General features: G+C 35.0%; 1 long non-coding RNA gene across 1 annotated transcript; it reads right to left on the bottom strand.

The window, feature by feature from the left end:
* Positions 1-7,366: 7,366 nt before the first annotated feature.
* On the bottom strand, positions 7,367-19,789 carry LOC100894904 (uncharacterized). The gene is made up of 3 exons (XR_004737295.3): positions 19,551-19,789; positions 15,842-15,897; positions 7,367-11,586 (listed from the first exon to the last, which is right to left on the bottom strand). It is a non-coding gene; the product is annotated as an uncharacterized LOC100894904 (long non-coding RNA).
* Between the last annotated feature and the right edge of the window lie 1,881 nt (positions 19,790-21,670).

The raw sequence follows: 21,670 nt of genomic DNA, 5'->3' as shown, positions 1-21,670 counted from the left end.
ACTATACATCTGAAAAAGGACTAGTACCGTGAATCTACAAGGAACTCACATCAGTAAGAAAAAATGTTATCCATTTAAAAAATGGGTAAATGACATGAAAAGACATTTTTTAAAAGAAGATTTACAAATGTCCAACAAAGATATGACAAAATGTTCAAGATCACTAATCAGGAAAGAAATGTAATTTAAAACCATAATGAGATATCACCTTACTCCATTCAGAATAGTAAAATCAAAAAACAACAAATGTTGATGCGGCTGCAGCGAAAAGGGAACACTGTGGGTGGGAAGGTAAATTAGTACAATCTCTGTGGAAATCAGGATGGAGTTTCAAAGCACTAAAACTCTACCATTCAATCCAGAGATTCTTGCTACTGGACATCTACCCAAAAGAAAAGTCACTATAGCAATAAGACATCTGCATCTGTAAGTTTATAGCAGCAGAATTAGCAATTGCAAAGTCTTAGAACCAATCTAACTTCAGCGAAGGAGCCAATAAAGAAAATGTGGTATATGTATACCACAGAAGACCATTCATTCTTTTTAATTTTTATTCTTTTTAGACAAAGTCTTCCTTTGTCACTCAGGCTGGCGTGTAGTGCCACAGGCTCGGCTCATTGCAACTTTTGCCTCCCAGGCTCAACCAATCCTTCTGCCTCAGTCTCTCCAGTAACTGGGAGTATAGGTGCACCACCATGACTGGCTACTATTTTTTTTTTTTGATACGGGGTCTCACTATGTTGCCCAGCCTGCTCTTGAACTCCTGGGCTCAAGCAGTTGTCTCACCTTGGCTTCCCAAAATGCTGGGATTACAGGTGTGAGCTACTGTGTGTCCAACATTACTCATTCATTGGAACCAAAATAATGTCTTTTGTAGCAACTTGGATGGAGCTGGAGGTTATTATCCTATGTGAAGTAACTCAGGAATGAAAAACAAATTACCACATGATCTCACTGATTAGTGGGAGCTAAGCACTGGGTAGACAGAGGCATATGGAGTGGTGTAATTGCCATTAGAGACTCAGAATCAAGGGGGGCGGAGGAGGTTTTAAGATTAAAAAAACCACCTTTTGGGTACAATTTACACCATTCAGGTGATGGCTACATTAAAAGCCCAGACTTCATCACCATACAGTTTATTCATATCACTGAAAACCACTTGTACACCTAAATCGATTAATTAAAAAAAATAAAAAACTTGCCGGGGGCAGTGGCTCACGCCTGTAATCCTAGCACTTTGGGAGGCCGAGGTGGGTGGATCACTGAGGTGATCCAAGACCAGCCTGGCCATCATGGTGAAACCCCATCTTTTAAAAAAATAAATAAATAAATAATAAAATAAAATAAAATAACCTAAAAAGAAATAAAATGCAACATCAGGCCTTCAAATAAAACTTGTGGAAAAAGTATCCCATTGGATCCTTCTCTAGGATCTTCCTTATAACTGAACACAAAATTTAACATTTTCAGCACAAAGGCTTTGACCATTAAGATACAACGTATTTGAGCCAGATGATTTTAGATTTTACCTTTGAAATATAAAGCTACTTACTAGTTTGAAATATATCAGTTTGAATTCATAACAAACAATCATACTTTTAAACAGACACACTATATTAAAATATTTGCATAACATTGGCCCTTAAGAGAGAAATGTCAATACATGTCTGCCATTGACTAATTCTGTGACCCTGGGCAAATAGCATAAGCTTTCTGTTTCTCATTGTTATCACTTGTAAAACAGAGATCCTAGTAATAGCAATTTTATAAGGAAAGAAAGAAAAGAAAGAACTGCCATACATCCTAGCTTCCTGAGGGAGAGCTCTGGGAAAAACACCTATATATAGTCAGAACCATTTTTTAAAGCAATGATTCTAATGATTGATTAAAGGAAAATTATCCAGAGATGAACATTTATTACTGGAATTTAACTGGGTTGACGTTTGCATAATTCAGATGGTTAGGAGTAGAGACCTGCAGACCAAATGATTCCTCAAATATCCTAGGAGGAAGCCAAAAAGAGAAGTCAGTACTGTAGCTACTAAGCAGATGAATTGATCTGGCTGGTATTATACCAAGAACACTCATGGCAAAGGTCAAGGCAGATGACAAACCACAGGAACAGGATTTAAGGCAAGAAATACAATACCTAAGAAGTATGACAAAAGCAAAGCATATCTTCCAGTTAGAAGAAGGGATAACTAGACATTGTTTTAAGGCAGTGATCCAGTTTTTGGCCAGAATATCAGAAAAGACCAAATCCCAGTTACTCAAACCGAGGAACAAGATCAAAAGGAGGGTAGACACTCCTTACTTGTAGCTCTTTGAGTTTCTAGTCTGCAGCAGGACTAACTCAGTATGTGAAGGTTGCGTTGCCCTAGATGGGGCAATTAGACTGTCATACTCATCTGAACTTTGTGGTGACATTATTTTGTGAGTCCTTCCTTTTGTATTGCATCACATTGCTAAGAACAAACGCTACTGTTGAGAGTATCTGGAGAAATTTAGTTACATGGATTTGAGCTTCAGGCATTCTCTCATTCCTATTCACTCCTTGTGTCTTGTATTTCTCATATTATGTATTTTTACCAAAACACAAACTACTCTTAACATTAACTGTAATATATCTTCCCTCTAATAAAGAGAGTGCAAAATAAAACAAGGACATTACACAGCAACTATAATAAAGATCTGGATAAAAACGCTCAAGATAATGCAATTATCTTGTTCCTGTTTATGAAAAAAACTAAATAAATTATTATGCTTAGCTTTCAAGAAAATTGGGGCCAACTGGGAGGTGAGAAAGGGGCCATAATGTGAGAGAACATTTAATTACGTTTTCCCCCATGATTTTGAATTTCTATCCTCAATAATATTTCCCCTTAGCCCTGTTTTCTTACTCTCATTTTGTTTTTATTATTTTATTATATGCTTTTTGTTGTTAAAATGCACTTTAAATCTTTAGGGGGTAGTTTACAAATAAATGAATACTAAATAAATAAGATACATTGATAGTTTTATTTTCCTTGATATTAAAAGGATAGTGACTGATGGTAGCCTTCCTTGAGTGAGGGAGTGAGGTGGTCATTTGAGTAGCATTTGTATGAAGAAACGATGTGGTCCCCACGGTAAAAATAGTCGTGAGGTTAACATAGCCACAGCAGCTCTGATATTAGCACTAAACGTGAAAACAATCAACTGAAGAAAATCAGTGATTTTTCCTGCAATAATTTGTTTTCTCGTTTATTTCTCTCCAAGCTGTAAGAAGATACCTAATTTCTAGTTAAGTCCCATTGAAAGATCTTCAGCCCCAAACCGCAAAAGGAAGCAGTATTATTTAAACACCTTAAAGTCGTCCTTGTATGAATCTCAGTGACCTCTCCTCTTGACAAGAAAAATCACCTATCTAATTTCAAAGGCAGATAAGAATGTAACTTCTACTGTGCTTCATCAGCCACATCTGAGATTAAAAAGTAGGATCCATTTCACTCTTTGAAAAAGTGGTGGAAATGGCTGCAAATGACTAAGCAGGTGGCTGAAAAATTGTAGTCAAGTTGACCCAGGGCCTAATGTTCACGACTTAAAGATGAAAATAGAGGGAAATTATAAAGGACAGACTCAGCAGCCAACTGAAGTCCTGAGTTAAAATTGTGTTCAGTTTCGAGGAAAAGTAATTAATCTGAAACCACTTATTATTCTTACCTGGATCCCTGAGTATGATTCAATTAAATGGGAACTCAGTGGCAAGGTGTTATTAGAACCACTATTTATTTTTCACAAATTCCATTGGCTAAACCTGAGTATGTTTTTTTTGCAAGTCACTGACACCTGGAATGCTTCCACAGAAAGCAGTCCCAGGGTCTGGATAATAAATCTCATGAGGAACAAGTGAAGGGATTTTATGATTTTTCATAGAAAAGAGAAGAGGAAGTTCTTCTCAGCATTGGAACATCAACAAAAAGAGAAGAAAGCTGTCCAGGGCCATGCTGCTAGTGATGGCAAAACTAGAAAAAAATTACAGAATTATACAAAGAAACATGAAAGTTACCTTTCATTCAAATCAATGAAAGATAACTAACTGGATGCACTGTGACATGCTGATAGTGAAATGCACATCTCTGGTGAGTGAGGTCAGGGAGGCAAGAGAATGCGTCCCACCTCCACAGGGTGATTGTGGACTCCAGTGCAACTGGGCTGGAGGCAGTTCTGCCCATGATGTCTATAATAATCTCCACTTGTTTGTCTCAGACTAAATTTATTCATTCATATGAAAAGTCAAAATTTGCTTGTATTAGAAAGATGTCACTATTCACACAGAAATAGAATGAACCAGAAGAAAATGTTTTTTTTCTGGTTTGAGTTAGTGTTCTTTATTGCTGGGTGTCAATTGACTGCCATTATGTAAGTGAAAATAACTTTCAGTCTCATTCCAGTTGTTTTTAACAAAGAGAATTATGGGCAGCCTCAGTTTGGTAGAACTTTCAGTTTATTCAATAAGTAAGTTGATAAGGAAAAAAACAGCATGGCTCTGGTGTAGGAGAGAGTGTGCTACTTTCTCTGTGCATCCTGACCTTCATCCACACTACAATTGATTATATTTTTATAACATTTTACAATTGACCCTGGCCATCACTAGCAGCACACCCTTGGACAAATTCCTTCTTTTTGTTGACTTTCCAATGTTGAGAAGAACTTTCCATTTATTTTTTTTTGCATTATTATACTATATATGGAGTACAGAGAAACAAAAAATAATGTTCCACCCCTCCCTTTAGACCTCTCTATGTGCAAACACAAAATTTCTGCAGAAAATTGTAAGATTATAAGTAATAGGTAGTACCTTATCTTCACTCTATCTCTGTTTTCCCATCTTTACGCTGAGTGTGGATCATATAATGTTCAAGGTTTTTTCCAGTGCTGAAGGAGTCTCTGTGACTGGTCCTTAACCTTCAGCACCTGAAGCTATCACTTACCTCTCTTGAAAAGGTGGGTTTCCCAAGACATCAGCAGAATCTCACTGCAGCCTACGGGCACGTGACAGATCAAGGGTTCTCCACGGGTGTTGAAGCTTCCTGTGTGTTCACAACAGTAAACATCCCGCCCCAACAGTTGACTTATATCTGCTTTTTAAACAATTGCAACAGATGGTTGACACTTGAAGAGAATGTATAATTAGCTTTGCAATCTAACACTTCATTCTTTCTTGCTCTTTCTCAAAGGAGAGAAGCTGTGCCTTATGCCACTGGGTCTAATCTGTTAGTTTAATCAGAAGCAGTGCTATGTTAGTTCTCAGGAGACATGGGCTGTGGGAGGATTCCTAATCCCAGCCTTTTGAGGACATTAAAAAAAGCTGGGAGGGGGTGTAGAGAGAAATCTCAGTACTTTTTAAAAGCTCATGCTTCATTCTCATTTGTCTTCCAAAGGAGGAAAGTTTTTATGTCTTTTTCTCTTCTTTCCTCCACCTCATCTCCCTCAGCCTCTGCTTCTTCATCTGGGATGATTCCTAACACGGAGGCTGCTCTGAATACTGAATGAAATAACTCCTCCAAATGCCTAGCAGAGAACCTGACACACAGCAGACACTCTACGAGGAACTGACATAGTTCCCTCACTATAGAGAAACTCAAGTGACATTAGTTCCTATTTGTTTTGGCACTGTTAATGTGATTAGAGTCCCTGAATCCATCCACTCAACCCGCCGCCTTTCTCAAACCTACTTTCAAGGAGGAGCCTCTGTCTGTGTTTGCCTTTCTCTTCCATGGCATCTTCTCTGCAAATGTCACTTCTCCGCTTTCTTAGCCAAGACATTTTCTATGTTGGCACACATCCCTGGAAGTTAAGAAATTATTTTACCTTCTTTTAATCAACCACTCCTATTTCCTATCAGAACGTATTCCAGATTCTGCTACCTTTACCCTTCTCTGAGTCAAAACTCTTAAATTGAATATGCCACTCCCTACAAAGTTTTAATTTATAGAATAGAGCTATCACTACCTTACTTGTTATTTTTATGATCAATTTATGGGGATTTTTATATGCAACCATCTCCAGCTTGTCAGAGAACCATGCCATTTCAGAGAAAAGAACGATCTAAGAGTGGAAGGCACAGAGTTGTGGGCATATCAGAAGAGAATAACTCCACGTCATTTAAAGTATCGTAGAGCCACAGACATGGTGGGGTGTGCCTGTGGTCCCAGATATTCAGGAGACTGAGGCAGGTGGGTAGCTTGAGCCCAGTATTTCAAGACCAGCCTGGACAACACAGCAAGACCCTGTCTCAAAAAATAATCTGTATCCTAAATCCATCAAATGACTCTTCATTAGAGAAATACTACGTTTATTGTAAGAAAGATTACATGTCATCAATGGCCATGCTAAGATTCGGTAATTCAATGAACTTTATACAATTCAGACAGCAAATGGTTCATTTCGTTAAGAAATTTAAAGTCTTTAGATAAATGCTAACAAAGTACGATCTAAAATAATATCTAAAACTCAAAGAAAAGAAATTAGAGAAAACATATAGAAAGTAATTGGAATGATTTTAAGAATTGAATTGCCATAGAAAAGAAATATATTTATATTGAGCTTTGTGCTAAGTAATTCATATACTTTGCATATAAGCAATATGGTAACATATGCAATGTTTTTAGCACAGAGAGTGTACATAGTGAATGCTTAGTAGAGGCTGACTTTCATTATCTACTTCAATTTCAGGAACATTTCTGTTTTTCAGATGAAGAAAATTGGGCTTGAATATTTGGGTAGTCAGGCAAACTTCACAAAAAGACAATGTGACAAAATCAGGGTTTCAAATGAATCTGCCAGACATTAAATCCCATCCCTTTTCCTGCTGCACTACATGACTTGCTATTTAAACTAGGAGGGCTTTTCCTTAAGAGTATGCCTCATTGCTTATTCACGACCGATCTGGGAAGAGAGAAACACAATTTCATCACAGGTAGAGAACACTTGAGTTCTGCTTCAAGTGATGCTTAAGCCCATTGTAAGAGTTTAGTGTGTATCAGATTCATTCACTCATTTAACAAATATTTAATAGGTCCCACTCTGTGTTAAGAAGTATTCTAGGCACTAAGGGTACTATGGAGAAGAAAGTAGACATTCATCTAAAACACAAATATATGAAGTGAGCTTAAATATCTATTTCTGCTCAAAACCTTTGACTCAGATTAACAGCTCTATTCCTGGTCAAATAATTGTACTTATTTTTCTAGAGCATAAACTCTGTATCAGACTTCATAGGTATTGTAATACAATGATAAAATATTTGGCTTCACTAATTAAATATATACATAATCATAACAAAATTATAACAAATATGACATAAAGACATAACTACAGCATCTTAAGAAAAAAAGATCTTTAATATATTTGAATGTTTTCCAAAATAATTAAATACTCCCACACATATATTTAAAATTTTCAGGAATTCTACATGCATATCATTTTATGATTTGGTTTTAGGTAGAATTTAATATGCATATAGCACAAGATAAGAACACTTGCAGTACCCCTAAAGGCTTCTTCTTGGCCTTTCCAGTCAAAACTCTTTCCAGAGATAAACTGATATCTGTCACCTGTATAAATTTTTCTTGTTCTCGAAGTTCATAAAATTGAATTATATAGGATGTATTCATTCTTGACTGACTTCTTCTATATAACATTTTGTTACATCTTGCTTTTAATCTAGCATTACATAATAAATAGTTTCTTCATCAAATTTCAGAGATTTCATCTGAATTTGAAATTTTTGATTTTTTCATCAAATTCAACAGAGATTTATGTGTTACTAATCAGATGACAGGCACCAGCTTAGAGACTGTTTGGGCAGGGATATTCACTATCCCCATTATGATTAAATAATATAGTGAGAGTCCAGCAGATAAAATAAAAAGAACATTTTAAAAAGCTGATATCATGTCATTATAAAGACAAAATAAATCATTGGTTTAAAGTATCTGATTTCACAAAGCTATGTTAATGTTGATGATGGGTACAATCATTATTATTTTATGATACTGAGAGAAAAAGGCAGTTTTTGAAAATTGAAAATGCTTAAACAACCAAAGTGTTAGTAAAATACACAAGTCAAATTGATGTCAAGTTGACGTGTTAAAACTTCATGCATAGGTGTAAAGCCCTGGTACATTTAATCTCATCACTCCAGACATTCAGTTCAATTGACCATTTGTGTAAGAATTTCCTATGTTTTTAAAATCGTGTATTGTTTATGTGGTCACACCTATAAGATTTTATCAGATTCACTGGGTTTTTTTTTCTTTTGGAAGAGTGTGGCTGGGCAGAAATGACTGCAACAGCTATGCTGGAAAACTTGGTTATGACTTCAGTTTTTATTGAAACGTTTTGTAAGAAATCATCTTTCAAACTTGAAAAGAGACCCACAGATAATTTAAAAGTGTGATTTTGATTTCTATTTGTCTTGTAAGTCCCAGGAATACAAAAGTGAGAAGAAGCTTATAAGTTATTATGATAAACCTGTTCCATTCATTTAGCTCACTAACTGCACTTGGACAGACAAGTTCTCCTACCTGAAAAGTGCTAAATAGTTTGAACATTCTCATTTTCACTGGGGAATGGTTATGGTTTTGATCTCAAAGTTACAGTAACCCCCCCCCAAAAAAATACACACACACACACACACACACACACACACACACACACAGTCTGAGTAGTTTTTCTGGCCTAATTTATTTTTGTTTTCCCCCTCCAAAATGAGCCTATTCTAGTAGTGAAAATAACTCTTCACTGAAATCAATAGATGATCAACCCCATTTAATTATTTCCCAAGAGACATTTGTCACCTTTTTTGTTTCTGCTGCTCCAAACCCAGAAATAAAAATGTCCAGTAGTCACTCCTCCTACTTTTTCTGGTAACTAAAACGTGGTCACATGACCTGGCTTCTCCGTGGCCAATCAATGTTTTTGCTCAGGTCTTGTAACCTTCTGTGAGTAATGAGAAAGGTGTAGATATTTCACCATTTATTTTGAAGTGGAGGCAGCAGTGTCTCTTTCTTAAGATGAAAGGCAGAGCTAGAAGCCAGGATGGGATCCTTATTTGCTCTTGGCCAGCCTCCTCTGGTACACTCGCCTCCCTGTGCATTTGCTGATATCCTTCTATTGAACTTTTTTCTTTTTGAGTTAACTGATGGTTTCTCATTGTTTGCAAACAAAAACTTAATACAAATATTTTAGCATTAAAAGAAGAGGCAAAATAGCAGTATATGCTGCTAAATCTTTCTATTTGGGAGGATATACATTTCAATGTTTTGCTGGAACAAAAATGATTAAGACACAGTTCTTGTCCTTGACTTCTAGAATTTTTTTTTGACCTAAACAATTATTGTTTAACACACACACACGCACACACACACACAGACACACACACACAAACTGGCTGAGATTAATTTATTCATTATTTTTTGATGTTACCACAGTATGGGCCAAATTTCTAATGTGTATGGTACAATGTGAAATGATATGTAAAAAAAACATGACAATGATTGCTCTTCATTAAAAAAATGAAAGAATATTTTCCCAATCCAATCTATCATAGATGGGCATTTGGGTTGGTTCCAGATCTTTGCTATTGTAAACAGTGCTGCAATGAACATTCGTGTGCATGTGTCCTTATAGTAGAACGATTTATAGTCCTTTGGATATATCCCCAGTAATGGGATTGCTGGGTCAAATGGAATTTCTATTTCTAAGGCCTTGAGTAATCGCCACAAAACACTGGGGTCTATTTGAGGGAAAAGGGGAGGGCGGGGGGGGGCGGAGCTGGGGAGGGATAGCCTGGGGAAAAATGACAAATGTGAGTGAAGGGGAGAAAGGAAACAAAACACACTGCCATGTGTGTACCTATGCAACTGTCTTGCACGTTCTGCACATGTACCCCAAAACCTAAAATGCAATAAAACATTTTTTTAAAATCCCCCAAAAAAGAAAGAATATTTTATAAAAGCATTACATGATATAAATTTATTCTCAGTTATGCAGTTCAAGATGACAGACTATAAATATCTTGTAAAAATCTATTACAAATTGATTGTAGACATTAGCTACCTAAATTTTGATATTATAATCAAAACATGATTCACATCAACAGCTATGAACATAAAACTTTTCTGTAAATTTTTCTTTCATAATAAAAACAATCAGTGATTCTAGACCAATACTGTGCTAAAAATCAATGCTTATTTAAATCTAGCCAGTGTGTATGTGTGTGTGTATCTATGTGTGTGTGTGTATGTATGCAAAACTCACACCTTTTGATCAAATAAAAAACATAATTAAATATTTGAACAAAGATGACGTTATGTGGACAAATGCAATTCCTCTAGGAACTAACTATAACACAATATCACATTTATGAGACCCCACTTTTTTATGATGAGCCCTAAGTGTGCCATGGGAAGAAATTCCCCACAGCACCTGTCAAGTGGGTGCTTCTGCCGAGGACTAAAATAGTCAATGAGTGATACTAAGATACAGAGACTGTGCCAAATCCATACTAAAGGTTAGAAGCATGTGTTACGACATGACACAAAACAGATTCCTTGAGGCCCAGCTCTGCCCACTTTGATACATCACACACATCCGTCTGGTATTGCAATTACAGTCTTGAGTAGGTTATCCCGTAACCCCTCTGACCTCAGTTTTTTCATTAGTAACATGGAAATACAATTTCTATTTCAAATTTATATGCTATTTGTGAAGATTAAATGAAGTATCTGACATAGAGTGTGGAACCCAGTGTTTATCATATAGGAGATGCTTTGCAACTGCTGCATGTTATTAGTATTAGTGTCACTCATTTTTTTTTGTTATGCCTTCTTTTGTCAGTTACTAATCTTATTTTTTCTTACTCTGTAATTTATTATTACAAGAAAATTGCCAGATTTTAGAGAAGCTGAAAGATAGTGAATATCTCAAATAGATGTGGCCCATAATTTTATTTAAATAAATGGTGTTACACCTAATTGCAGGAGTTCAAATTCATCATAACCCAATGGTCATCACTAAATGTCCCTTTATACACAAGGGAGATCCATGAAATAAGCTAGCGTTTTCAGTAGTTAATCCAGATTAATGAATATGTTAACTGATTGTTTCTACCAGATGGCCTCAGTTCTAACTGAAAACTAAATAAACAGTAGCAATTGGGAATCAACATTTTGGTTTAGAAATGATCATATTCTACAAAAATTTTCTCTTGGATAGCAGAGCCTCCAGGAATGAGTGAAAATGCAGGATTTTTCAAGAGGAACTACTGGCACGCTAATAGATATGAACATAGAAACAGGTCTAACTTCAATTCTTATTTTTTAGTAAAATTATGTGCAAAAAGCAAATTGGAGTTTTGGACAAGTCGGAGAGAGATGCATCGATCATGCTGGATGTCGGCTTTGTGTATCCAACCTCTTCTAAATTCCAGTGATCAGGTGGGATTTGTTATCTCCTTAAGTATTTCTGGAAGGACTTTAAAGTAAATAGAATGTGATGGTCCCAGCAAGGAGGTAAAAGGCACTTGATAGATAATTAACCCTAAAAGACAAAAATCAGTTAAACAAAAAGATGTTAGAAGCATCATCCCTTTTTGTTTGGGTGAATATTTTTCTTTTATTTCACCCCAACGCTTTATTTTTTATATAAAGCTGAAAACATATTTGATTGGAGCCCAAGCTCCAAATATTAAACCTATGTATGAGACATTATAACTCCTTCATTCTTACAGAATAGCTGAATATACATATACACACATCAAGGGATAGTTTCAGTGATTAAGGTGGACTAAGAAATAAATGATAGATATTTAAAAAGGTTTCTCTAAGCCTAAAATTATTTTCCTTGCTGTTATAAATGAAGAAACTGATAATAAAAGAGGTTAAATAAACAATTCTCCCATGATCCGGCTGTTAATAAATGTCAATGAGAGGATTTGAACTGATTTTGGCCTGATTTAAGAAGCATGATTCATTATTCTATATGCCCATCAATATGTACAGACGTATATCTGTTGAAATATTCTCCAAAAAATATGACAACATTAAGACAATAGTAATTCAGTTGATAGAATCTCAAGACGTAATATCTACTTAAGTATAATTTTAAAATTTATCTTTTTATGTTTTAAGCTACCTTTAGGTAGTTTCTAAATATGTTCCCCTATGCATTAAGAATCCAGGCTTATTTCACATTCAGTGCTTCTTAATCTATCTTATAACCCGGGAGAAATAAATTGCTAGTGAATTTTAAATGAGTTCTTCAATACTAGTTAAATGAATCCCTCATTTTTTAAGATTGACTAATAATCAGAATTGCAGATGATCTGTATTCTGTTATTAATATGAGGGACCCAATGACACACTACAGAAAAAAAGGATATCAATGAGTCTCCTTGGGAAATCAGAAAGAAATTGAGCTTGTCCATTGCTGTCAGCCTGACCTTCAAGATATGACAAGATGCCAAAGGGGGGAAAATTACCTAAGATTTTCAGAAACTCAGAGACATAAAGAAAGTATTTTGAAAAGGAAAAAAGAATCCACTCCTTTCCCAATTCACAATTAAGGTTACATAATGCTTAAATTCTGTGTTATTTTATGTGCAGACAGTGATGATTGAAAACCATATACCTACTCAAAAATCGCAGACCAAACATATTTGTGCATATATATATATATACATATATATTCTCATCTCTAAATTTATCCTCTATCCTTGTAATTAAACCACTAGACAGGAAATCCAAAAAAAAAGACAGAATAGACATGTTCCACTGCTTCTTGTTAAACTGAATGCATATGTGTATGTGGCAGGATCTAGGGTGTTGAATCTTGTTTCTTTATTCAAGATGTTATATTATTCATAAAACTCAATGGTAAGATAGTTTCTTGCCTAGGGAGTGCCTGGGGTAAGGTGTGAGAGCAAACAAATACATATAGTACCTCCTATACTGTGCTCACCACTGTTCTTTTAATTCTCATAATACATATTATCACTGCTTCTATTTTACAAATGAGAAAATTGAGGCAAAGAGCACTTTACTGACTTAAACACAGTGACATAGCTGTAAATAATGGAGCCAGGATTTTAACCCACGTGATCTGTCTTCAAAGTCTACTCCTTTCCCTATACTATGCTAGATAGCATGCCTCAGAAGATATTCCTTTCTCAGCTTTATCATGTTGCCACAAGAGTTTAAAGGCATCCACAAAAATTGCTCAGTGAAATGTCATTATGGAGAACTTAATTTTATACTGATCAATTTGAATTGAATCCATTGGCGAGCTCTGTGGTACTTATCACTTTAATCTTCAGTGGTCTTATTGTAAAATGTTAATACTAATATCAACCATAGGCTTGTGAACAACCTATAAAAGGACCTGTAACATACAACATACTTTAAAACTATAATTATTTTCCATGAATATTGGTTTTGTCAACTCTTATAATGGATAAAACAACCTATTTTCGTTCTTCCAAGGTAATAGCATATATCATGAATCACAGATCACATTAGGTGTGAGAAATAAAGTAGTCATCTTCCTTTAGTTCATTCTGTAGCCTACAGAAAGAAACTTGATGGAGACAGGAAGCAGATGAGACAAGGTTCCATCTGCCTTACCTACCATGAGCTCTAAAATAGATCCAACATCAAAGAGCAGAGTGTACAGGGTAAGCTGTGAAGCATTTGGAAGAAATTTTTTTTTTTAGTTTTATTATAAGAGGAAACAATGTGTTTTAGTTTTATTATAAGAGGAAACAATATATAGCCTTTTCCCAGTACATTCCTTGTACTGGGAAAGGCTATATAAATCTGGAAACAATATTTTAAGAAAATCATGAAACCCATGAATATTTTCAGAACATTTTTGCAGATATTCCAATCCCTTTTCAAATGGTAGCTCCTGCATTACAGGAGAGGAGGAATGGGTCAATTAAGTGTTCACTTGTGTGGAAGTGTGCAAATGTCATTGCAAGAACAGACTCTCAAAGCTTTTACTGCACTCTTCCTTTTGTATGGATAAAGACCCTAATATGCCTTATTCATTGCCTGAGAACTTTTAAGGCACTGGGGTAATGCGACAAGCATGGAGCTTAATTCATGTTCATACCCACTAGTTAATCATGTCACTTTGTGCAATCTCTCTAAACATAAATTTTTATCTTTGCTATTGGCAAAGGCACAGTAAGGTACCTATATTAAGGAGTGCAGAGATGAAGAGCAGCATGCAGGTGCCTCTAGTAGTGGATCCCTAGCAGTCAAGAAAACATAATTATTTAGATATTACTGAGAAGCTATGATGTTCAAAGCACTATACTGTGCAGAGGAAATAAAATAATTAGGCCCCTACCAAAAATTAATTTAAATGAATGGAAGAGTTTGAATGGGGTTTGGAAAAACTAAGTAGGATTATAAAATAAATCAGGTGAACTAGCTTATTAAGAATCAGTACAGAGTTAAGAAATTCACAAGCATTTCTTGAGGTCTTTGGTAATGCCAGAAGACAGATCCAGCCTGCTAGAGATACACAATGAGTTCTGAGAAGCAAAATTCAGGAGGGAGGTGAAAGAACTCGGATCATTGGTGGGATTCATAAATGAGTTTAAATTTGCAACATACATGACTTTATGCTAAATCACTCAGGTTCTCTGACTATTCCCCATACATATTTTTACATACCTACCTTTTTTTCTATTTTCCCAGGCAGATACAAGCTTTTTCAGGTAACCAAAAAAAAAAAAAAAAAAAAAAAGGCCACAAAAACTATAACACATTTATTGATATGATCAGGCTTTTTTTTTCTGCCAAAAGCCATTAAGTAAACTATAATTCAAATAAGTTGATTCTGGGGCATCTCAAGTTTTCCTAAGACTCCTTCTTCTTCTGAGGAAATACTAAGAACTGATTAATCTGAATAAGGTGTGAATCAAGTGTTAAAATATAACTGAATTGTACAATTATTTTACTTTTCCCTGTTTTCTCCATTTCTTCCATGAAGTTATACAAGGTTATAACAGGATTCCTACTGTTATTTAAAATGTTGTTCCTAGAAATACTACCCCATCCTATACTCATAAATTATTTCAGATTTCTTATACCCATCCTTCTTCTTTTGTCTTTATTCTATACAGTGGACATGATCCTGAGGTTGATTTTCACTTGTGGTTGGCACTTTATATTACTTGAGCAAGATGTGAAAATAAGATACAGACTTACTTTCTCAAGGTATTTTATAGGTACAGAAATAGAGAGATCGGCAGACAGAAAGATACATACATGCACACAAAGATACATTGATAATGATATGTTTTGGAACTGTCCTCACCCAAATCTCTGAACTGTAATCCCCAATGTTGGAGATGGAGGCTGGTGAGGGATGACTCACTCATGAGGGCAGATTTCTCATGAATGGTTTAGCACCATCCCCATTGGTTCTGTTATCACAGTAGTGAGTTCTCATGTGATCTCGTCATTTAAAAGTGTGTAGCTTTTCACCCTTGCTCTCTTGCTCCTCCTCCATCCATGTGATGTGCTGCTCCCACTTTGCCTTTCTCATGATTATAATTTTCTTGAGATCTCCCCAGAAACCAAGCAGATGCCAGTGTTATGCTTCTCGTATAAGCCTGCTGTACTGTGAGCCAAGTAAACCTCATTTCTTTATAAATTGCCCAGTCTTGGGTATTTCTTTATAGTAATGAGAGAATGGACTAATACAAATAGATACAAATGTATTATGTAGATTTAGATAATAGATAGATATCTAGACAGATAGAATATCTGGTGTAAGATCTTACCTCTGTGTCATAGCTCTGGGAACTTTAGATATTCATTGCAACTCAGCCCCACATCCCTAAAATGGAAATAGGAGTTTCCATTTTAAAATCTGACAGAGTTATCAGGAGGATTACACAAAATAATACATGCAATTTGCCCGGGCGACAGGCAAGCACTTCACTGGTATTTGAGAAACACTTATCAATCCTTCTTGATCGGTTCTTGAAATCAACATTATCACTGAGTATCTGCATAAGAATATATTTCAAAATGTAAATAAGTATTTAGAATTGCTTTTTTATCCCAGAATCAACTTCTGGCAAACATAAACTGTTTCTTAATTAATTATCTGGAATCATTATTTGCCTTTAGCTTAGCCTTTGTTAATTATCTTAGCATCTTTAGATCCTGGATTCCAGGTCCTATTACCCAATTCTCAAATTCTGGGATTCTCCTAAACAATTTCAGATTCACTTAAAGTCACTGGCAAAAATAAATCCAGTACATGCATGACCTTGACAGATAAAATGTAAGCAGATGTTAAGTGACAAAGAAATGTTATATCTATATATTGACATATTTATATATAAATGTTAACATTTCAGTCCTTGGGCTTTGTATATCCTATTGACTAACACTACTAATAAAATCATCAGAAAACATTCATATTTTTAGTAAACAAAAATTATTTTCATATTTACAGCTTTATGTGATTTACCTAAAATCACAGCATAATTTTATAGATGAAGATACCAAGGATACAAAACAGAACACAAAGTTATTTAATGGCAGACTGAAAACTTAGATCAAAGCCTTTAGAATCCAAATCCCTTGGAAACTCTCTACACTCCTTCAGCTTAACTATCAAAAACTTTTAACTATCAAGCATCCTTTAGAAAATAACGAGCTTCAGTTTTTTTCTTTCTTCTCTTCCTTTCTTTTTTCAAACCGGTAAGAAATACTGAGGCCCAAAGAGCAGAAGTTCTTGTTTATATTATATAAAACTAATAAAACATATAACATGTTTTTTTTCCCTAGGTAATATTTACATTTTATATATAATGGGTTGGCCTCAAACTCTTCATAAGAAATGTTTACATAATCAGCCTAGACATGTAGTAGGCTGTAATGTTTAGATTCGTCTATGTACACTCTGTCAACACATGGCAAAACAACTTAAGGATTCATTTCTAAAAAAAATCCCATCGTTAAGAGACTATGGCTGTGTATTAGATAGATAGATAGATAGATAGATGATAGACAGATATAGATATCTCTATAAATAAATATATATATCTACATATTTATGTAATGTGAATAATGTAAATATAATTCATGAATATAAAATAATATGAATATAATTTATTTACTAAAACAAAAATTATATAGATACAGAAATATAAAGATATCACTACCGCTATGTAGATACCTATATATTTATAGAGTAGATTATATCTATAATTATATATTTATATATAAATATAGAGATGTAGATATCTATATATCTCTCTTTATCTATAGCTATCTATCTATCAACAGATAGGTGATAAATAGGTAGATATAGATAGATAGATAGATAGATAGAGGTGATATATAGATAGATATCTACAGATAGGTAGATCATTATCACCTTTTCATTATCCATTCATCCATACATGGACTTTGGGGTTATTTCATATATTGGCATTTGTGAATAATGACAGAATAAACTTCAGAGTATAAATAATATCTCTTTGAGATCTTGCTTTCAATTCTTTTGAATACTGTATGATTCCAATTATCTGAGGTATCTGAAGTACTCAAACTCTTAGTAGCAAAAGGTTGAATGGTGATTGCCAGGGGCTGTGGAGAGCGGGAAATAAGGAGTTCACTGGCTGTAGAGTTCCAGTTATGCAAGATGAAAAAGTTCTGGGGTTATGCTATGTACAATGGACATAATTAACAAGACGGTATTCTACACTTACATGTTTATTAATTAGTTTAAAAGAAAAAGAGTGTCAGTCCACTTAAGCTATTGTAAAAGCTTTCTCTTAGGATAAATCTGTGTTTTGTTTGAGTAATATGATTAGAGGAGATATAAGGTTGTTTATGTATCATGTAATTTATGCATTTTCAAAGATTAAATTGTATCTTTAATCCCTAAGTATGAAAGAACATTTTTATCTCCTTCAACATCTGTACATTTGTTCGCCCGGCTTGGTCTTCCCCATCTTCTATTGTAAAGGTCACAGATGATGCGTCTTTTTACGACCATAAGGGCCACAGGCCTCCTATCCAATGCGAATCATCAGTGCAATCAGTCTAGGGTCATTTTAGGCAGACTCTGAACAAGTTGAATAATAATTTTTCTATCTTCTTCAGCTGGTCTTTCTAGGCGTATGTTAAATAAGTTCTCAATTATTGCCAGAAATTCCAAGGAAGTGGAACTTACTTGTTATCTTAACAGTGGATGAAGGAGTTTTAATGTCATCTGCTGGAACAACAGCTGAATGTGGGATATTATATAACAGTCCCAGCATAACATTTATTGGGTAACAAAGTCAGATGTAGGCTGGATATGATAAAAATAAGTGAACTCATGTTGTATCCTCACGTAGAAATTAATCTTTGGTTTGAATCTAGCAGAATCACTTTAATTTTCATTTGAGTTGTCATTGATTGCAAATCTTTTACCTTCATTTACAATATTTTTCTTATGAGATATATGCCAGATTTACTCTAAGATGATTTACCCAGTATTGTAAATAGTGAGTATCCATATACTATAAATATTTACAAGTATACACACAGAAGTTATAAATATGTTAAAACTATTCTACATATAATAACCTAAGAGTCAGAAGTTCTCTAATACTAGCTTCCTGTATTTATAAGTTCATGTCATTAGGTTTTGATTTACTATTTTTAAATGCAGGGTGCTTGTGTAAACTATTTTGAAGGCCTGTGCAACATCTACATTTTTCTAGTTTAGATTTCTAATAATAAAATACTATTTTACTAATAATAAATTATGATTTATTTTTCACATTATAATCTCAGCAACAAACTTGAAAGAAAGGTAGCATTACAATGTTCCAGATCAAAAAGGTAACAGGGCTTCTCAAAAAATCATCAGTTGGTAGATGATATATTGGGAAAATACAGTCAGGCCTGTCTGACTTCAATACCTAATTCTCTCTGTTACACCAAATATCCACTCACAACATGGCCCAAGATTTGGAAAATTCCCTGCTTTTGTTCCTAACTTATCCTATCATAGAACATAAAATATTTCACAGATTTTGGGAGAACATGACACATCTATTTCAATATAAAACTAGAGTTAAAAATTGGAATCCAGAAGTGGGAAGTTCTTAGGCAAGATCGTCTCAGAAATTTCCCTGAACATTCTTAGAGGCAAACTTCTATTCTTAGTTAAATCCTGACCATCAGCATGAGGGTTAATTTCAGTTTTTCTCATTTTTAAAACCCCTGTCCAGCTAGAAATTCAGCCTAGAAAGCCCCCAACTAATGATCTGTGTCCGATGACTCAGCAGAGAGCAAATATTATTCTATTCCGCAGCACTCTGTTACCTTTCACTCCCTCACTTTTCTTGCTGCAGTGAAAAATGATTCATATAAAGGAAACCAAGATAGTAAAAACAGAAAGAAACTATAAGAAATGCTGCTTAACAATTTCCAGTCGCGTCTGGGGCTTGGAGAAGTTGAAAAGAGGCCCAGAACACTTACTTTTCAGCCATGCCTAGACGATGTTTTAGTTTCGGTATCAAGAGAATCATTTCCATGAAGGAGAGCTAAAGGAGACTGCAAAATCACATGTCTTTTCTTTGATCAGGAGCAGGAGCATTGTGCAGGGATCAGGCAGTCCCTGAAGAAGTCCCTGAAAGAAACTGATTATAAGAAACATGAAATACATGGGCTTCCTCCTCACCCACCTCCTTGCTGCCTCCACCCTCAGCTCCAGGGTCAGCCCAAAAAAGGCATCTGAGTTTTATGAGAGATGTATTCAGTAACAAAAGAACAAGATCGAGCCTTGATAATTCAGGAAAATGTAACTTTAAGAAGGTTAAACTTACCATGTTTGGAAGCAGGCATTCCTTCCAGAATACACATGAAAGGCCTGGGGACTTCTCTGTTTTTGTGATACCAAAAGAGAAAGAACTTCACTTTTACTAAGTCAGACTCTCATTATTATTATTTTTTTCTTTCCATTCTTTGCCATGATCTCAGGGTGAGATTGAAAAAAAAAGCAGAAAAAGAAAACACAAAGTATTTTTTTATTTAGCATCATGGGGATTCCTTTTGTGTGTTTGAATCATTATTGTACTGAAAAAAAAAAAATGCCAGCTCCACTACTAGAGTAAGAAGAAGCCGACGATGCCTTTCCAACTCACACCACCACCTCCTTATCCACCCAAAGACTTTGGCGAAACCATAAATATATATCACTTTGTTACATTGAGTTCTTGCAAGAGCTATATCAAATACAAAATGATCTTTGTTTAGAAAACGTTCCTCCCAAAGATCAAGCTCTCAGATTTACTGAGTTACGCATGGTTGAGAACAAATAAATTCCCTCTGATAGCACTTAGAAGTGCATTGCTAAAGAACCCTGGAGTAAAAGGTTAATGTGTACCAGGACAGAGTGAATTAGGAACGCTGACCAAAAGCACTTTCTGTAACCTGTACAGTTCCAAATTCTTGCCAAGATCCTATAACCATTTTGTCCTAACTACCAGGGAAGTTGTGTTCTTCAACTTGGTTCCAGGTTGAAGAATGCTGGAAGGCCAAGTTAGATATCCAGCTATTCCTCTCTGGCACATTCATAGGGGACATGGCTTATAGAGAATTTAATGAGAAACATTCACAAGAAGGATCTTGGAAAAAGAATTTTTTAACTATTACCTAAGAGAAGTGTAAGAACGAGAGGGTAATGATAAAACAATTTGAAAATTATATTAAACGTCTGAGGAGTCTGGTGAAACACACTGTGGTACCATCCCATAATAGAAAGCACTAAAAAAAATGAAACGGCAGGTAATGCAACAAGTTGGATGGATTTCAAGGGCATCACACTGAGTGAAAAATGTCAGTCTTTGAAAGTTAAGTGCTAGATGATTCCATTTATATCACATTTTCTAAACAACACAACTCCAGCAATGGGACAACAGATCAATGGTTGCCTGTAGTTAGTGCAGAGGAAGAGGGTGTGGCTAGAAAAGTAGTTCCTTTGAGTGGCAGAGCATTTCTGTATCGCGATTGTATAAATCTACACAGGTGAGAAAATCTCATATAACGCTACATACAAAAGTACAAAAATTAACACAGAAAGAAAAAACAGTGCATGCAAAACCTAGTGAAATCCAAGTAGACTCTAGTTAATTGTATCGTGACGATACCAATTTCCTTGTTTTAAAGACATGCAAGAGTTATTTAAATGTCAAAGGGGAACTTTCTGTACTAACTTTGCAATTTCCAGTGACTGTATAATTGTTTCTAAATGTAATTTTAAAAAATCCTGGGATACATTTCTGAGAGCCTATACATCCATTCCTTTAAAAGCATATTTTTTTCTAACCACCTATTTTTATGTGAAGATTTTAGATACACAGAGATAAGGCATGATGAGAACACAATGTAATCACAAGATACTAGTGGGACCAATGGACAGACAAAGCCAAAATTAAACTATGCAGTGGTGTGCAAGGTGGCTACAAAGTTTTTTGTGAGCACAGTGGAAATTGTGAACATTCTCTTTCTGGAAGATTTTTAAAAATTAATAAAAGTGTGATGTTTTCTTTGACCTTCAAGACTGAATTGTCAGTGGACAGTGACTGTGGCATTCCTTT

This window comes from Callithrix jacchus, chromosome 20 (assembly GCF_049354715.1).
Source record: "Callithrix jacchus isolate 240 chromosome 20, calJac240_pri, whole genome shotgun sequence".
NCBI classification, from domain to species: Eukaryota; Metazoa; Chordata; class Mammalia; order Primates; family Cebidae; genus Callithrix; species Callithrix jacchus.
This window is presented reverse-complemented; position numbering and strand designations above follow the sequence as displayed.